The sequence below is a fragment of the Dermochelys coriacea genome, chromosome 3 (assembly GCF_009764565.3).
Source record: "Dermochelys coriacea isolate rDerCor1 chromosome 3, rDerCor1.pri.v4, whole genome shotgun sequence".
Classification (NCBI taxonomy): domain Eukaryota; kingdom Metazoa; phylum Chordata; order Testudines; family Dermochelyidae; genus Dermochelys; species Dermochelys coriacea.
This window is the reverse complement of record NC_050070.1, coordinates 9,788,890-9,809,228: the sequence shown is the minus strand read 5'-3', so window position 1 is coordinate 9,809,228 and position 20,339 is coordinate 9,788,890. Positions and strand designations below refer to the sequence as shown.

Below are 20,339 nucleotides of genomic sequence, written 5' to 3'. Positions count from 1 at the left end.
CACACACAGAGATAGAGAAATGCACACACATTGAGACACACACACACACACAGATAGACACATTCACACACAGAGAGACACATGCGCTCACACACAGAGGATAGAGACGCACACACATACACAGATCCAAAATACAGAGACACATGCAGACGCTGAAATAGACGCATGCCAGGCATACATGCACAACACGTGCACATACATATATACACACATATATTCACATGCACATGCATGTATACAGACACACATACAAGAGCAATACAAACACACACACGCACACATACATAGACACCTACAGGGACCCATACACATAAGCAGTGCAAACGAGCGCACACGTCCAAGAATTTGCAAACATCAGCGGGCGGGAGAGACGGCACGAAATATGAAATAAGTGGTTATATCTAAGTGCAAATGATCCGGTTTGCTTTCCAGGAGAATCCGTGTTAAACAAAAGAAACCGTTCTCCATATTGACATAGCAACCGCTCTGCTAATAGGAAGCGCTGCGGAATAACTTGGCAATAAATAATCGAGATTAAAAGAAAACGACTTTTTAAAGGCATCTACTAGTAAAGGGCCCAATCCTCAGACAAAACTGCCAGTCAGCTCCTTGGGGAGATTTTTGCTTAAGAATTCATCGGCTGTAAAAGGAAAAAAAAAAAATCTCTAGCGAAAAAAGAATGCAAAATTTTCAATAGCCTTCTCTAGTCTTTGGCTCAGGCCCTGGGATTTTAAAACGCAAATCAGCTAGGAGTTCTGATGGCCCGGAAAGAAATATATTGAATCGCTTTGTCGCTGGAAACCTCGAGTAATTTCAACGCTGCCAGGGACCTGCCAGCCCTCGAGCAAATGAACGCTCTTTTCCCCCAATGCACCCCTTTGGATTTTGACGCAAAAAGAAAAAAAAATCAATATGAAAGCGGAAGAATAGCAGCGTTGCGTTGGTTTCGAGAGGGGTCTGAGACACGGAGATTGTGCTCTCTACTTTACCATAAAACTAGTTTAAAACATAAGTTTCTGCGCCTCCAAAAAGTCACAGGACTGACCCTTTTACGCCAGCCTCATTTACAGCAAGTAAAGTCACTTTTATTCAGCATAATAATGATTCGGATGCTAAGGGCAGGTTTGCTGAGAGCTGGGTTGCCTGAAATGGTGTACGGATCCTGGATCGCTGCCGTCTCCTCTTTGCAGTGTCTGGGGAAATGGTACAGGATTGTTGGGGTGTTTAAGGGACACAGTATTTTGAGAAAATAAAATGGAGAAAATCAGATCCGATGGGTGGATATTTCTGAAAATGAAGTCCAAAGAACAGAACCTGCCGCGTTTTCTTTCGTGAAGTTCCTAATATTCTTTATGCTCCTGGACAAAGGAGAACTTGGAAAATCGGTGAACGAGACTGTCCGGCCTTTACAAACAAATATACAATCGAAATTAGTTATTGGGGTTTTTTTGGGAGGGGGCGGCGGGGGAGAGACGACCGATACGTTTAAGGCATATTGAAAAATGAATACACTCGAAGCCGAACGGAAATTAATTAATTCTCTCCCCCATATTTTTATTACAGGCAGTAAAAATAACCCAAATTTGATATTGTTTTTCATATGTTATTAATTAGCTGAAAAGAAGATCAAGAATTCGTTTGGGAAGACATAAAGTCTGGCGGTAAAATTAAGCAGTGGGGTTTCTTCTTTTTCTGATCTAGTTTGGGATCTAAATAGATAAAAAATGAATCTTCAGAGCTGTCCTGTGGATCGCTTTTTTTTTTTTTTTAATTTCCTTTCCTCTCTGGTGGTGTCATTTATTTCTGTGTGTGATTAAGGCGGTAGGAGACGGGCACAAATAATATCAGAAGAGCCTGGGAGTTTGCTAATCTTTAGTAGAAAGTGAAATATTCCTAAAGAGATTACAAAGTGTATCCAAAAGAATAATCAAATGGTATGTCTGTGTCTGATGTCTCCTTGCCTTCTTCCTTCCGCTAGGATTCTGGCGAATATACCACACACTGGAAAAAAAATGGATTTAGTGAAAGGGGACCAGTTCTTTGATATTATTTCAGTTTGACAAACCAGGTCACCTTACCCCCCCCCAAAAAAAAACCTCTCCGTACCTCACAAGGAGTGAATTTAGAATCAAAAGAGATAAGTCCTAGATAAGAGCAGATAAGCAGCAAGACAAGAGTCAAGGGAGATGAACGAGGGTGGCCCGAGCTGAACACGAAGGAAATTTTGGAAATCGTGAGGAGGGGGGGAATAAATCTGGAGAATGGGAGCTTGTCAAAATGTCCAACCCCAATCGGCCTTTATCCCGATCCTCCAAATTTACTGATGGTTGCCCTCTCCCCAGTGTCAGAAACAAATGAGACTGGGGAGGGAAGGGAGGGAATCCATATGTGACGGGGCTTTGACAGTTTCCATGTCATGGCCAAAGAGGCAGGAGCCGAAACGAATCCACAGCAGGGAAAAGGCCCCTAAGAGGGCGAGCGATTTTCATCACAACGTTTGTAACAGTCTGAAAAACAGAATCAAGGCTGGCTCTGGATTTCTAGGGTCGTGAGAGGCGATCACGCCACATCTGGGTCCCTGTAGCTGCGAGAAACAAGCAGATCTGACGCTTAGACATCCTGGAAAGGTAACAAGAAAAGAACTACCCACCTTTGGTGATGTCGGAGGGCTAGGGCACCCCCTGGCTTGGCTTTTCACCTCTAGCTCCTTGGGATCCACCGGGAAGTGGGGCTTTCCCCCTCCCCCTCCTGGCTCAGAAGCCAAGTGCTGCCCTGCCAGCCTTTCCCTGCTCTCTCTCTCTCTCTCTCTCTTTCCCCCTTTCTCCACTCGCCTTCTCCTCTCCCACTTGGTGACTGGTTTCCCCACATCACGTGGCAGGGGAGGCAATATCTGTTGCACCATCAGCCGGCGCCAGGCTTCATTCCTGTTTAAAAAAAAAAAAAAAAACCCCACAGCAGCCAAAGTCCAGCAGGCTCTTCCCTGGCAGCTCCACTCAGCAGAGGAAGGGGCTTTCAGCTGGAGGCAGTTTATGGATCCCCCCCCCATCCCTCCCAAAGGCAGGCACTTGCTGTAAAAATCTGACGCTGCATGAAGCTTTCTGGGTCAGTTGCCCTTCCCGGGAACCCGGCTTATGCCTGGACTCTGTGGAACATGGGGGGTCATTGTGCAGGCCCCTATAGGTGGGATCAAGGATCCAGGCACAGGTTGTGGGGCCGGGGTTCTGGGAAATGGGGAGAAGAGGGCAGGAAAACACCTTCCCAGCTAGCTATAAATGTCCCCTTTGCCGCACAAAAACATGTTGCTTCCCCTGCTTCTGTAGTCTAGGATTTATTCCACTTTCCCATGGCATTCACAGTCCTAGGGCCTGGATCCAAAGGCCACTGAAACTGGACTCCCGTTGGTCTCAGTGGTCTTCTCATCAGGCCCCTAGGGAAGGGATGCTTTCAGTTTAGGGTCAGTACATAAATCAGTGAAGCCCAAGGGAGTTATGGCCAAAGGGTGACATTTCTGCAGGGATGTTTCCAACTCTAAAGATGGCCGGGGAGCCATGAGGAGTGGGTTATTAGTTTCAGAGTAGCTCTGCAGAGGGACTGATATATAATAAGAAGGAAGTTTCAGAGTAGCAGCCATGTTAGTCTGTATTCGCAAAAAGAAAAGGAGTACTTGTGGCACCTTAGAGACTAACAAATTTATTAGAGCATAAGCTTTCGTGAGCGACAGCTCACTTCATCGGATGCATTTGGTGGAATTTTTTTTCCACCAAATGCATCCGATGAAGTGAGCTGTAGCTCAGGAAAGCTTATGCTCTAATAAATTTGTTAGTCTCTAAGGTGCCACAAGTCCTCCTTTTCTTTTTGGGTTATTAGTGTCAGCGTACGAGCTGGGTCCACCCTCTCTTCTAATAACTGCTCTGCAAATAAAACCTTTCCCCTGATTCCCCAGGCCTCCATGGGACAAACACAGCCCCGCATGTCTGCCTAGGCACATATGAAATGGATTTGCGGCTACATGTCAGCCTCTCGGGCAGGTCTAAAGGTTAATAGGGCAATCATAGAACAATATTGCTGCATAAAAATAACCATCTATTACCACCTAGCCTTCGGATTCAGATAACAGCAGCAACCCCATAGATCCTGGCTCAAGCGGGCCTCCAAGCCGTTAGCATTTTATCATGCCAAATGACTGATTTCCAATATCTGGAAGCGTTGCTATTTGAAAGGGAATACAGGGGCTATATCAAACCAAGCCTCTATGCGTGAGTAAGCGAATTGCACAGGCACTTACATTTCTGTGTCCCGTGCTGCCGCATCCTCTTGAGATCTGTTACATCGGTTCTGTTAAAACAAAACAAACACAATCCCAGCAAGGGATCTGATCCCCACCAGGCCGGTTATAATCAACAAACCGCCCAGAAGATCCCGTTCAGGTGCGGGGGGAAGGCTTTGGGGTTTTGGGTTGTTTTTTCCCCCCACAGGAGGTTTATCATGTGCAAAATGCCTTACAACTCTTGAAGATAAACAGCGATCCCACCGCGAAAGGGGCTGTGCAGCCAAACGGGACCGTCCCATTAGGTCTGGTCCGGCGGCTAGGTGGACTAAGCACAAGAAAAGAAAACGTGACTTCGGGAGACGGTATTGAACGGTGGAAGTCGCCGGTGCTCTTGCTAACTGGCGGCGGTAATTGACTAGCTTTGAGCAACCAGCCTCAGCGTGACCACTTGCTTCTGCCTGGCTTCCAAGCGCTGCGCAGCTGAAAACAAAGCGCGACGGGTTTCGCCTTTTTTTCGCGGCTGCTTCTTTCTTTGTTCCTTCCTTTACAAGGCAACCCGGAATTTTGGTTTGGTTTGTCTTTTCTCCTCTCTCTCTTGGGCTTATGTTTTCGTTTAGCCTTGTAGTTTTGACAAAGTACAAATGTCTTTCTTTCAATGTCAAGAACTGCGCAAGCCTAATCTAATTTACAACGCTGGCTGCTTTTTAGAAATCCAGTCTTGTGGATAAAGCACGGAGAACACAGCCTGGGTAGATCTGCGCTCTTCCTCTCCGAAGAACCCGGGAAATAGTTCCTAAATTGCAAAACAAAACCAAAGACACACACACACACGCACGCTTTAAAAGTTCTTGTGACATAATTTTAGAAGCTAATGGATGTCATTGCTAAGTACACATCTTCGTTTCACCTTAGAGACTAACAAATTTATTTGAGCATGTTAGTCTCTACGGTGCCACAAGTCCTCCTTTTCTTTTTGCGAATACAGACTAACACGGCCGCTACTCTGAAACCTGACATCTTCGTTTGAACGCTAAGGAAAATAAACGGGTAGGGCAGCTGTAAAAGGATGAAACTTTTTAAAAATCCAAAAAACACAAAACACCGAAACGGATTAAATTCCAAAGAAAGCGCGGGGAAATTATGATTTTTTTTTAAACTGATCTTAACGCATTTCGGATTCAAACTAGAAATCTCACTCTGAAGCCATCCTGCAACCTTTCCCATTAAAACTGAAAACCAGTTCTCAAGCAGCAGTACAGGAGAAAACTCCGTATTCGGAGATCCTTCGCTCGTTGGGATGAGTGGTGATTTTGTTTGTTTAGTTTAGTTGAAAAATAAAGAGCGTTTTGGTGAAATTCAGATCCATTTCGAACTGCACCGCGAGCTGCTGTTGGAGACGTTGATTCGATTTGCTATTTTCAGAATTAGTCCTATTTCGTGGGTTAGAAATAATGTTTTAAGATTGTACATGGAAGTGTGTATATTATCCACTCACATACACAACCTTCCTCCTATTTATTGGTACAATCTGAAGAAATTATTTATAATCCACATAGTAAGTACCTAACAGCTACATACCTAGAGCTGTATAATCTATACTCTCTCTCTCTCTGTCTCTCTCTGTATCTATCTATCTATTATACTATACGATACTATTATATATTAAATATATTATAGCTATACAAACATGCATAGAATAATATTATGCACACGGACACACTTTATATATAAATATATGTATGCGCCTGAATATGTGGGTGTATATATACATACAATATATATGTGCGTGTATATATATAAATTATAAATAAATATACACAAATATATACAATATTTATACTATATGTTATGCATATAGAATATTTTATTTATATATATATACATACACATACCCAGATAATGTGTACATGTGTGTCAAATAGATCTGTGCTTATTTCTTTACGCAGTTGTGTATCCATATGTAATATATTTCTAAAGAAGACAAGTATTTTCTTTCTCCGCAGACTGACTGGGACCTGAGCCTATTAAGGCTGATGGAGATTCTGTTTAATACCAATGCTTTCTTTTTTAAACAAACGAGTTTGCCGTGGTTGCCAGGAGCAGGGGAAATTTCAAGGACCTGTCTGCGTTCAGTTTATCTCCCGACTTGCTCCAGGACTTTCACAATCTGTCAGATGCGTGCTCGGGAGTATTTCAAGAATAATAACAAAAATAAATGTTACAGGCGTTGTGTGGGGCTGGACTCGAACTCTCTGTCAAGGGAAATAGAATTCCCTATAAAATATCTCGCACTTTACATCCCAGGAACGACTGATACTGACGAGAGAGATAAATCCAATACAGCGATAGAGTGGGCAGTTTTCTCTGGATAATCTCGGGGGGGGGGGGGGAATCGGCCTATTAATGAATAAAATATAGTGTTGCCTTTCACGTTTTTGTAAAGCGCTGACAAATATGATTCATTAGAAATTGTATCTCTAAAAGGGAGATTAACACAGAAATGACTTTTCTCCATGGATGAAATCTTCTGGCTACGCCTTATCCATGATAAAGCACATTTTCATTCACTATGAACCTGGGGGCTGAGACCTCCTGCAACTGAACTCGACAAATGAGTCTGCCACTCCCGTTCACTTATTTTTTTTTGGGGGGGGGGGGGGGAGTCACTGCCTTTGCATTCCTTTTTGGAAGGGACCAAAAGAAGAAATTACTACAGCAACGCCTCTTGGAGAGAACGCTTAAGAAACTAGGTTTCATGAGTGCTGGTGAACAATGAAGACAACTTTTAAGATCCGGCTGAATGGAAAAAAAGAAGGTTCCAGTATTTAAACGTTGTTAAGTGTTAGTGTTAGGCGATACATTGACTGTACCATGCAGTAGACCTTGATATAAAATATTTCACTGCAAAGAGGTTGCAAAACCAGACCAGCAATCTGGTGCTATTTCAATACAGACTAGCAACAAAAGTACTGTCCAAATGTGTGTGGCTACATATATACATTATTACACGCATGCATATTATATCCTTACATACCTCAAAAAGAAAAGGAGTACTTGTGGCACCTTAGAGACTAACAAATTTATTAGAGCATAAGCTTTCGTGAGCTACAGCTCACTTCATCGGATGCATTTGGTGGAAAAAACCTTTTTTTTTTTTGGTTTTTTCCACCAAATGCATCCGATGAAGTGAGCTGTAGCTCACGAAAGCTTATGCTCTAATAAATTTGTTAGTCTCTAAGGTGCCACAAGTACTCCTTTTCTTTTTGAGAATACAGACTAACACGGCTGCTACTCTGAAACCTTACATACCTGTGTGTGTGCGCATCAGCACATATTGAATACACGTACATTACGTGCATTCATATTATATATAATGGATGCATCCATCTCTAATATATATGTATGTAATATAATGTTATGATGCATGCACAATGCATGCATCATATACATGCGTATTATAGGTTATAGACTTGAAGCTAAGTTTCAAGTAGCATGTCAAGTATTTCACACGAAACGAATAGGAAACGCTGCATACCCCAAAAGGGAGAAAAACATTAAACCTATCCGAAGAAACACCAAGCTCAAGGTGATTTTGCTCCTATGCCACTTAAATATGATCCATTTTCGCAGCACTGCTGAAATATCGAGGTTGCACCGGCATGTTTAATTATACTGGTCTTGCTGGCCGGGCGGGGGTGTAGTAAAATAGAGGGTCAGATCGCAGAAACTTGATCCCGAGTGGAAATGTCTGAGTAACCGCTGCGGAATCGGTTACTGCGGAGCCTAAATCCTGACTCTGAAATCTGAATCTTGAGGGAAGGAGGCTTTACTGTATTAAAATCTTTGTGTGGGGAGGAGGGATGAAGAAAAAGAAAGAGGAATCCATGTGAAACCAGCTATAACACAGATAAATTCAGGGCTGCACTTTACACCGGATTATTATGGTACTATGCGTCAAATCAAAAGGTGACACCTACCTAACTCCCCACATTAGCCCGAATTCCCTAATTAACCACACTAATCGGGCAGGACGAGCTAGTGAAAAAAAAAGAAGAAGAAGAAGCAGGAAATCAACAGAGACATTAAATAACAGGCTCCACCTTGGTGAAAGTGCGGTTGATGGACCCACCTCGCAGGCTACCAGGGCAGACAGGTTATAAAAAGGAGAGACAAAGTAGCGGGCCCGATCCTGGTCCCCGAGAGGTCAATGGCAGTTTGGGCCTCTCCCCACCCCGGTCCCCCAAACACGCCCACAGGTAGGGGAGATGGAAAGTTAAATCTCCGAGTCCCTGAACTCCACGTGGTTTCAGATTCGGGCCCCGCACCCGTTATGTCTGAGGGATCGCGACCAACCCTGGTGCGGTTTGTTTCTAACGTGACTCTACGGGGCTGCTTCCAGGCAGGCGTGGGCGGCCCCAGAAAGAGGGGGAAGAAAGAACCCACGGAAAGGCATTCACGGGCGGAGCCGGCTGGGAAGCGCCAGTTCTCCCCAACTTTCCCCCAAACCAAACGGTGCTGCCAGCAAGCCCAATATGGACCCGCTGGGGGGAATTCCCGGTACAAGTTCAGAGATCAGCCGCAAAAGCTCTGTGTAAATAACAAAAATTAAGGGATGGGGTGAGGGGGGGGAATCAGACAAAATAGAGACACTAGACCAGGTGCGCGTGTAGGAGGCCAGGCTAGATGGTCCCTTCTGGCCTGTGAACATAGGACCCGGGAAAGACCAGGTCTGTCTGCAACGCACACGCACAGGGCAGAGTCCCTCGTCCTTTGATCGCAGAGGAGACCAGCTCCTTGTCTCAAGGGCTAGACAAAGGACCGGCTCAGCACTAGCGGGCCCGCAAGGCTCTAGGCTCGGATGCGGGGACCCCCTCTGCGAGCTAGAATGGGGAACAACCGCGGTCCAGGCCGGGGCGAGGGTGAGGGGGAGGTTGCCTTCAGCCGGGGCTGCCTTTGATTGGAACTGTTACAGGCCCACCCCTGCCTCACTGATCGCAGGGTGATGTCACAGCCCCGCAGACGCGTTCCTAAACAAATGTCACAGCTGTTTACATGTGGACAACGGTCTGAACATAACTTCCCCCCCTCCAACTACAAACATTAAGTCGCTGGGCGAGGCTCAGATTTCTTTCGCTGGGCCCTTCCCTAAGGCCTGGGGCTGGAAACCCCAAAGCAAAATCTTGGATGGTCTCACTTCTCTCACCCAATCCAAACTCGTATCTTAATCCGTGTCAGGGCCAATCCATGGATTCCATCAGGCACCAAGAATCCAGTGTAGCTCAGTATCCTAGACACCTAATTTTGAAGTCATTGCTCATTGCTGACATAGGGTAGGTGGGTCACAAGATACCTTTCAGCTTCATTTATCACTGCCCAGCAGCCCCCTCAAGCCCCCATATCTTGGTCCTGTCCTGCAAACAAGCACTGGACGTCAGTGAGCAGAAGCATAGCAACCATGGGCAGTGGGGACTGTCTTAGCAAACACTAATGCCACCGGTCCACCAGCATGGTATAAAGTTTTTTTTATGTGGTACATTTTTATATAACAAAAACCCTTGATAGATAGATAGATAGATAGATAGATAGATAGATAGATAGATAGATGTGTGTATCTATGTATATGTTTATGTGAGACCTGTGTATCTGTCTATATTTATATAAATATAGACAGATACACAGACTTCCATATGGAAGTCTGTATATCTATGTATATGTACATGCATATATGTGTAGATAGATAGATATACATACGCAAATATATTTGCTTTTGCCCTAAAGAAAATCTTTATAGACTGATGCATAGATATAGCTATATAATGTATATATCTATGTAGCTGTTTCAACTATTTCAGCATTCTGTACGTGCCTATATTTAATGATCTTCTAAGGGGAAAATTAGTTTTTGCTTAGTGGAGAAAAAAGTACCTGGAATTGTGCAAGTGTGTTTTTTCACTCCGATCTTTGGGCTTCATGTTCTAAAGCAGGATTACACTAACTGCCGTTTAACATTTGCCCAGCTGCTACACACAACAACTTGCGTAGCATCTGTTGAGTATTTCCCAGGATTGTTTATACTGGGTGGTCTGATACGATTTTTTGCAGAGATCGTTAAAACAGACGCTACCTAACATCGCCCCAGTAATATTTAAGAAAGTCAACGGTGACCTTGGTATTTGGCTCCGCGATGCTTTTCCGTATAGATCAAAACGTGCACTACGCACGATGGAGGGAAAAGAAGAGGCTTCCAGCTTCATGAGACTTCACTGTGGCTATTAAACCAGAGGCGTGAATAAATGAACCACCAAAGGGGGTCTGGATCCTTTCCCACTGTCCCTCACGGAGGAGAGAGGTCCCTTGTCTCACACACGCTCAGGAAATATGGATGCGCGGAGCCCAGACTGTGTTACTGCTGCTAAGGAATTCCCTTCCCCGCTGCCAGAGCTTCTTTTGCGATTTATTTGCGTGTGAGTGTTTCTGAATGTGCCGTTTTGCGTGCCTTACATTTTAGTCTTGAAAGATGGAGCGTTTTTGGATAATAGCTCCACAGATCTGTCAGGAGTTTGCCTGGTGTTATGTGGCTGTGTACTCTCCCTGGCTTTGGTTTTGTCTCCCTCTCTCACACACACAACTTGAGAAGGCAACTTATCACACATAAAGAAAAGCAGTACTTGTGGCACCTTAGAGACTAACAAATTTATTAGAGCATAAGCTTTCGTGAGCTACAGCTCACTTCATCGAATGCATCCGATGAAGTGAGCTGTAGCTCACGAAAGCTTATGCTCTAATAAATTTGTTAGTCTCTAAGGTGCCACAAGTACTCCTTTTCTTTTTGCGAATACAGACTAACACGGCTGCTACTCTGAAACCTGCAAATATTGTTTGATACTTAATTATAGTAGCAAAGGAGTGCTGCTGGTGTTTCTAGGAAAGCCATTAATTACAACTGGCACACATTCACACAATGTGTGGGTGTGGGCGGAAACACGTTCATAAATTTAAATAATTCACACAGACTCTACCTAGCCTTCCTCTGACAGTCCCAGTGAACTATAAGGAAGCACACACCGACCACTCACACCACACACGTATATGTGAGCGATTACACGTGTGAAACCCACCTCTCTCATGGTATCCCTGGAATAATAAACAGCACTTTTATTCTAATAATAGTATTTATGCAAATACAACGATCTATTAGCATAAAAATGCTATTTGTAATTCTCGGGATGCCATTCGTTAAGTCCGGAAAACGCGTGTGTGATCGCTCATATATATATATATATATAACGTGTGTGTAAGCGAGATCGCTCATATACTGTTAATGTATGTGTGTGTGTGTGAGAGAGAGAGAGAGAGAGATCGCTCATACACTCTGTGTGTGTGTGTGTGAAATACGTGACTAAATCCACAGCTTTCAAAATATTTCACATACACACTGTATGTGTAACATACACGTGTGTGTGCGTATGGAACACATTCGTGTATGTGTATAATATAGAAAGAGCGAAAGAGAACACATTCGTGTGTATATATGTGTGTGTGTTTTATACATAAAACACATATGCACACAATGTGTGTATGTGAGAGATTTTTAAAGATGTGGATTTATTTAGCCACATATTTTACACACACACACACACACACACACACACACACACACACACACACACTATATATATATATATATATACATACAGTGTGTCTGTGAGATATTTTTAAAGCTGTGGATTTAGGCACGTATTACCCACACACACACACACAATGTATGAGCGATCTCTCTCTCTCGCTCTCTCTCTCTCTCTCACACACACACTATATATACATACAAAAAGAAAAGGAGTACTTGTGGCACCTTAGAGACTAACAAATTTATTAGAGCATAAACTTTCGTGAGCTACAGCTCACTTCATCGGATGCATCGGATGAAGTGAGCTGTAGCTCACGAAAGCTTATGCTCTAATAAATTTGTTAGTCTCTAAGGTGCCACAAGTACTCCTTTTCTTTTTGCGAATACAGACTAACACGGCTGCTACTCTGAAACCTATATATACATACAGTGTGTCTGTGAGATATTTTTAAAGCTGTGGATTTAGGTACGTATTACACACACACACAATGCATGAGCGATCTCTCTCTCTCTCTCTCTCTCTCTCTCTCTCACACACACACACAATGTATGAGCGATCTCTCTCTCTCTCTCTCTCTCACACACACACACAGACACACACAGAGTATATGAGCGATCTCTCTCCCACACACACGTTCCGGGTTTACATAATGGCATCCCTGCAACTAGCATGTGAGGCGAAGAGATCTTTGGATGCTCGCAAGTGCAAGGATTCGCATACCAGCGCTGTTTCAAACCCCCGGGGTGCCAGCACCGAGCTGGGGAACACACGTGCGCTCGCTCACATCTGCATGGGTGGGGTGGAAGCGGGGTGCACATTCACCCCCAACATTTCCCTGGGGCAGTGAGAGGAAAGCGAGGCAGCCCCTGTGTGAGCTGCCATCGCTACCCAGTGCCCGAGGTCACGACGCCCCGTTGTGCGGCCTGCCCCCCTCGCCACAACTGCCGCGTGGCTACACCCCAACACGGGCAGCTGTTACACCCCCCCCTCCCCTCCCCCTGCGCCCTGCATGGGACACCCTAGCCCAGGGACCGAGGCAGCGGGGCCCCTGCTTTCCAAAGCCCCTGCCCGGAGCCCCGGCCAGCGGGAGGCGGGGGGCGCGGCCCGGTGCCGGTCCCGAGGGCCCCCCCCCGTCGGCTGATGGATGGCCCCGGGCCCCGATGCCTGCCAGCCCCATATTAATGAGGTGTGCGCTGACAGCCGCGAGTCAACAGAGGCCGAGGGGGCCAGGGCTGCAGGCGCAGGGGCCGCCGGCCCGTCTCCGCTCGCTGCCCGGGCTCAGACTCCCAGGCGCTGGGGTCAGAGCCTCGGCAGACCCGCTCCCTTCCTACATCGGCGCTCGCCCGGAGCCGGGGCTGGCGCTGGAGCTCCAGCCCGGCTCCGCGCCCCGCAGAACGCAGCCTCCGCCTGGCTCCTGGCGCAGTGCCCGGCGCCCCCCAGCTCCGGCGCAACTCCCCCCGACTCCTCCGCCCCCTGCCGGGAAGGGGGGAACCTGCCCTCTGCCCCGCCAGCCTGGGCTTGCGTGCCTGCGGGGGGAGAGGGTCCCTCCTCCCAGCCTCAGTCTGAGGGCTTGGGGCGGCGGGGCCAGGCGCGGCTCGGAGGAGCTGGGCACTAGGCTTCCCCCAGGGTCAGTTCCGTGGGGATCCCTGGCACAGGCTGGCCTGGCCCCCGTGGGCATCACAGTTGCACCACTTCTGCTACGCTGGGCTCCCCCTGGGACATAGGTACTGTGGGGGTGGGTGCAAAACCCTAAGAGAGAGGGCAGGGTTTTGCCCTGAGGATTCATAGCTTTTTAAGATTGATAGATCCCCAGGATGGAAGGCCCTATAATCTGAACTGCTGTGTCTCCCAGACCCTAGGATTTCACCCAGTTCCCCCTGCCTTGAGCCAACAACTCAGGAGAGCTCCCTCTCTGCACAATGCCCAGTCCTTGCTTTCTAGATTAGGCCTTATCCTCAACTTGTCCTATCTCCAAGGAGCTCTGATCATCATTTACATCCGCTGGGGCGTTCCCCCTTTGATGAAGCAAATACAAATACAATAAATCATAGTAATTAATAAAATAATGCATGGATTAAGAGTTGGGCTCAGTTTAGAAACCCAGAGCCAAATCTCCCCACCACTGCAACTTTGAGGAATATTTGGTTCCAGATCCAGACTTTGTGGCTGGGACCATCAAGAATGAGCAAGAAACGGAAGCCAGACAAAGCATTTTCAGCAACCTCCACCCAGTGGGGATGGTGCCAGTGTTCATATGTTGTGAAATTAGTCCATCTTATCAGAACCAGTGGGGACATGTCAGGTTTATTCAGTCCATGGGGCTGATCCTGCAAACACTAAATGCAGGGGAGTGACTTTACTCACATAAGCAGTGCCATTGATTTTAATGGGATTACTAGAATGAATCAAGTGACTTGGATGTCAGAGTAGCAGCCATGTTAGTCTGTATCTGCAAAAAGAAAAGGAGGACTTGTGGCAACATAGAGACAAACAAATGTATTTGAGCATAAGCTTTCTTGAGCTACAGCTCACTTCATCGGATGCATTCAGTGGAAAATCCATCTGCCATCTTTGAAAGGAAAGGGCCCATTTTCACTCTTAAGTGGGTCATACAGGGTGCATGGCGCTTGTATTGGCCCGCTGCCTAGGGGCAAATCTGACCCCCCCACAAGACATTCCCTGCCCTGGAGAGCTTACAGTCTCAAAGGCAGGCCCAGGGAAGCCATGACGTGGGTAGGAAGGAGGGTTTAGTGCATAAGGCATTAGGCTGGGACTCAGCAGACATGGGGTCAGCTCCTGGCTCAGACACAAGATTCCTGTGTGACCCTGGGCAAGTCACTTTAGCTACACTGTGCCTCAGTTCCCCATCTACAAAATGGGGATGATACTAATTCATGAGTGTGATGTACTGAGGTAATATGAACTTAAAAATGGCCAGACTGGGTCAAACCAAAGGCCCATCTAGCCCAATATCCTCTCTTCCAACAGTGGCCAATGCCAAGTGCCCCAGAGGGAATGAACAGAACAGGTCATCACCAAGTGATCCATCCCCTGTTGCCCATTCCACGGGGATGAGGGTCATATAAGATCATACGTAGGGCCCTGAACAATACTGAGAAAGGAATAATGAAGCTAAGAATTAACATTTAATTCTTTCTCTTCAAGAGTGGGCTGACCCTCTGTGATCCTTTGGGCTCTGTCTGCTTTGCATATTATCTGCTTGATGATTTCCAGATCATAGACTTCAAGGCCAGAAAGAATCACCAGATCCCCTAGTATGGCCACCTAGGCTTGGCATGAACGTGTTCACCCTGGATTCACAATTAGGCAGATGATTCCACATGGCAAGGTAACTTTGCAAACAGAAAGGACCTGCAAATAAATAAATAAAGCAGCCCCAAGCACCAGTGTTGGGAGTGCAGTGATGAGCTCATCTCATCAGGAATTCAAAATATGCTAAGGAGATTCCAATAGGTCTACAAATAAAGACACAAACCTCCATCTAAGATCTGGAAAGTCACTGTTCCAATTCTCCTGGTTTGGGTTTATGCGCTTGTTCAATGTAAACTAATGCATCATTGTCATTATTATTACAAATGCATTAACTTTACCCAACAGCCGCAGAAGAGCTTGCTCCTTCTTATTAAAAAAGAAAAGGAGTACTTGTGGCACCTTAGAGACTAACAAATTTATTTGAGCATAAGCTTTCGTGAGCTACAGCTCACTTCATCGGATGCATTCAGTGGAAAATACAGACTTGATTAGCAACATCTTCCGAGCAGGACACTCATTTTGACAGGATTGTTTAACGTTTGTAATTGACAGAGAAGGCAGGAAAATAAAAAAAACAAAACCTCAGAGATATGCCAATAAGCCTCTTTTACAGACTAGCCTCCTTTTAGTCTGGGTCCAGCAATCGCTCACACCCCCATGGTTACTGTCCTTTGTTCCAGTTTCTTTTAGGTATCCTTTGGGGGTGGAGAAGAGAGAGCCTTTCCACCCCCAAAGGATACCTAAAAGAAACTGGAACAAAGGACAGTAACCATGAGGGTGTGAGCGATTGCTGGACCCAGACTAAAAGGAGGCTAGTATGTAAAAGAGGCTTATTGGAACATCTCTGAGGTTTTGTTTTTTTTATTTTCCTGCCTTCTCTTTCAACTACAAACATTAAACAATCCTGTCAAAAAGAGTGTCCTGCTCGGAAGATGTTGCTAATCAAGTCTGTATTTTCCACCGAATGCATCCGATGAAGTGAGCTGTAGCTCACGAAAGCTTATGCTCAAATAAATTTGTTAGTCTCTAAGGTGCCACAAGTACTCCTTTTCTTTTTGGCGAATACAGACTAACATGGCTGCTACTCTGAAACTTCCTTCTTATTATATATCAGTCCCTCTGCAGAGCTCTCTTACTGCACAGATCTGAATATACCAATCTCAGATGCAAATGAACTCATGGAGTGTGACACAGATTTTAAACTCTTGGAAGTAGGCAGCATGTCTTCCTTTTTAAGGAATGGTGGTATTGTGGCAGGAGGGAGGTGGCAGGAGGAAAGGAAGGCAAGGAAAAGGTGAAATCCTCCACTCATTGAAGTCAATGGGAGTTTTGCTTTGACTTTAGTGGAGCCAGGATTTCACCCGCAAGGAATTCTGATACAAAATCCCTGCTTGCTGTTTTGTACAGCACCATGCACACCCTTGACACTCACAGGATAAATCATCATAATGAAGAGAGCCTTTATTTAACTGTTTCTCACATCCAGATGGGACTGCACATTCAAAGAGCATTTAGATGCCACTTCATGTCCAGCATGTGATGCTCCAGATGTACACATGCTTACATCTCACTTATGGTGTTCACAAGTTAGTAGATTGATATTGATTTTTAAAAAGAACTCCCCAAAGAAATCATCATGAAAGGAAAGAAAATATACATATATAGGCCTGATTTTGCCTGATTCCCTTCTATTTATAATTATGTCAATCCAGAATAACCCCTTGCATCAACAGATTTACCAGTGCAGGGCCTTCCCAAGATGAGGCTCATGTATTTTAAAGTCTCTAGAGGGTTTATTTTTTGTTTGTTTTTGCTTTGTTTTTGTTTAAGAAAAAAAATTCCAGCCTTTGCTTTGAACTTCCTGCATTTTTGTGTGTGTGTGGCGGAAGAAAGGGGGAGGAGAACTTGAATATTATTTGTGTTTCAAATATTAATTTGAGTATATAATTAATATATCTAACAGACAATGAACACGGGAGATAAAAACTGTCATATTAAATCAGAACACAGGATACTGGACTAGATAGGCCAACGTGACACAGATCTGTATGTGATGTGTCAGAGGGAAGTCAAATACCCCTGTCCTGTAATATACCTGGGCAGTGCTTTACATGGGGATAATTCCATTTTGATGCACAAAAGGGATGGACTAATAACCTGGGAGCAGGAGTTTTGGGACCTCCCCTGTCTCTGGGGGCTCAGTCCTGCATGGAGATGCCTGAGCAGGAGAGTCCCCAGGTGGGTGAAGGGATGCTGGAGTCAGTATGGCTATCCAGGAGTGTAGCAGTGACTATTCTCCACCTCCCAGCAGCAGTGCCAGTTCCCCGAGGAGCTCCTCATTCCCTCAGTATGGATGAGGGTGCAGCACTTTCACCACAGGCATGGCCCATCTCCATCCATCCCACCTGCCCCTTTTGGGTGCTGTGCATCCCCGCAGGAGACCATGCAGGCACGGGTGCTATTCACCATGCTGAGCGCATAGTGCCTTTGTCATTGTGTCGGGAAGTTGCTACCAGCTCATTGATGAACATGTGGGCCTCTCATCCAAATCCCACTGAAGTCAAGGGGTATTTTTGCACTCATGTCAATGGGGCCCAGGCTCTAGATAAATTTATCCCCCCTGTACCCATCTTCATGTCTCATAAGGCTTGCAAATTTAATCCTTAGTCCAACTTTCAGAGAGAAGAGGATTTTTTTTTTTTAATTAAAGCATAGTTCTGGGAAGCAGGAGATGGCAGTTTTAGACCTGGCTCTCATAGACTTTCCATGTGTTCTTGGACAAGTCACTTCACTGCTCTGTGATTCATCCCCATCTGTTAAAGGAATGAGGCCAGCAATACATACCTACTTCACAGGGCTGCTGTGAGAATTAATTGATGTTTGCCAAGCACTTTGCTAGAAGAGAGGGAAGCATTATTAATTATTGTTATCGAGACACAATAACAATAACCAGCACTTCTCACTTTCAAAGCATTTACTACTTCATCCACCATGAGGCAGAGAAGTTTTCTAAACACTGCGTTTATAGTGAGGGAGACTTGGGCTGAAAGGTTAAGTGATTAGCCCATGGTCACAGAAGAACTTGGTGTCAGACTTGGGATTAGAACGGTAAATTCCTGGCTCCCAGTCCCATGCTCATCCTATAATTCCATCAAGGTATCCTTGTGGCATCCTAGACTATGACCTTGAAGCCCAGTTTGAAATTTCCATCGCTCCACATTCTTTCACATATGTTGATTTGAGAATTCTAAAAACAGAGGTTAGATTGTATTTATGTGTGATGTCTATTTTCAGTTTACAACAAACCCAATAGTCTGTTATGTTCATATTCAAATATACAGTGTTGTTTAAAGCAGTCATGACAAAGAAAGTAAGAATTGGTAGTGCTTTGCATGACTGACCCCATTCACTTTATGATCAAAATCTATAGACCCTTCCCCACACACTCCCCCAAAGCCCAATGACCACCACTTCTTAAATCAGACGTTTAAACAGACTATACACATGGGGTTAGAATAAGGCCAACATATTTCGTTTTGAAATATTGCATATTTACATTCCATAGTCCAATAACTTCCTATTGGTACTGAGAGTACATGATAGTAATATCAGTTGAGCTGCTCCTGGTCATACTTCTGCAGGCGTAACTCCAGAGTGACTTCACTGGAGTCACACAGGGGTAAGTGAGAGGATATTTGGGGTCAGTGGTATTTACTCTGTACTTCTCCAGCGCCTTCCACCTGAGGATCTCAGTACTCTTTTTAAATATAACTGAGTTTCAAATCTCAGAACCCCAATGTGAAATAGGTAGGTATTATTATCTGGGGAAACTGGGGCACAGTGTTGTTCAATGACTTGCAGAAGGTCTATAGCAGAACTGGGAAGGGAATCCCACTCACAGTACCCATTCCATTCCTTAGTCACAAGACTGTCTTTTTTCTGTGTAACATTTGTAAAATATCATACTGACCCTCAGATCAGCGTACGGGACATCGGAACAATTCCAATATATCCAAAGTATTAACACCTATGGCTTCAAAAAGTACTCTGCATCCTTAAATCCACCATACATACAAGAAGGACTCATACTAAAAGCATGTCCTTCTTTTGAAATATATTTTTGTTTTGAAGAGAACAATTTTTAACGTCTCCTTGTGTAAATGACCATGTATCCTTAACTCCAATAAGGATGCATGTGTCAAAAGGACACATGGGGTAGGAACATCTATTATCATATGCCTCCTTGTTGTGTGTGTGTTGGAGTTAATAAAACCCTAGGAGTTAGCAATGTGCTGTAGAAGGAATATGGTAAGATGTAAGAATTGATACATTTTACTTTGGTGTGGACAGAGAAACACAAGTGCATGGCTGTTGAACTTAGCTTTGCAATCTTTATTGAAGAACAGAGCAAAAAAAAAAATTAACAAAGTTTTTTCTACATGAGCATCCTCAGTTTTATTACTTTGGTTTGCACCAGTAACTAAATCCCCTTTCTATCCTCCCTCCCCTTCCAGAGACTTCTAAAATCCCACCTACTCTTTGAAGCCTCTAGCAAATACATTCCCACAACAAGGTCTGGATCAGGGTAAATTGCCTTAGCTCCACTGCAGTTGATTTACACCATGTGAGGACCTGGCTCCAAGCCTTAGTTGAGACAGTAAACTCTTTGCGTATGTCTACATTGAAATGTAAGCCAATGCTTGAGGCTGGGGCTCAACCCTAACCCCCTTGTGTCTACACTGTAATTGTGCTAATCCAAGGCTTGGACACAGGGGCCCAGGACCCTGCAGGGCTGGAAGGTCTGAGCTTGAGTTAAACCAGGACCCAGGGTCTGAGCCCTATTGTTCTGCAGTGTAGACACAGCCCGACTTGACTTGGGTCCCAGGAGTCAGCCGGAACTATCCCACAGTTCCATGGGACAACTTCCTTAGTGCTCTCTATCCCAACAATCTGCAATCCACTCTATGGAAGTCACCCCCCCTTTGCAGACGGCAGCAGCTCAGGTCAGTGATAACCCATTCTCTTCTGATCCCCAATCTGCGAGCACACTGTCAGAGAGCCTGCTGGGTTTGCAATGGAGAGCGAACCGACCAAGTCTTTTGCAAAGTGAGCTGCTTCAAACTTCCTGTAACATGTAGGACAGGCAGTAAAGTAGCCCACAGTGCGGA

The 20,339-nt window shown here is 45.1% G+C and overlaps 1 protein-coding gene across 1 annotated transcript in view; it reads right to left on the bottom strand.

The window, feature by feature from the left end:
• GATA4 (GATA binding protein 4) overlaps positions 1-3,027 on the bottom strand; it is a 46,059-nt gene extending 43,032 nt beyond the window's left edge. The window contains exon 1 of the mRNA XM_038396097.2: positions 2,651-3,027. The gene's annotated coding sequence lies outside the window, so the exon portion shown is untranslated. The remainder of the gene's footprint in view (positions 1-2,650) is intronic.
• Positions 3,028-20,339: the final 17,312 nt, after the last annotated feature.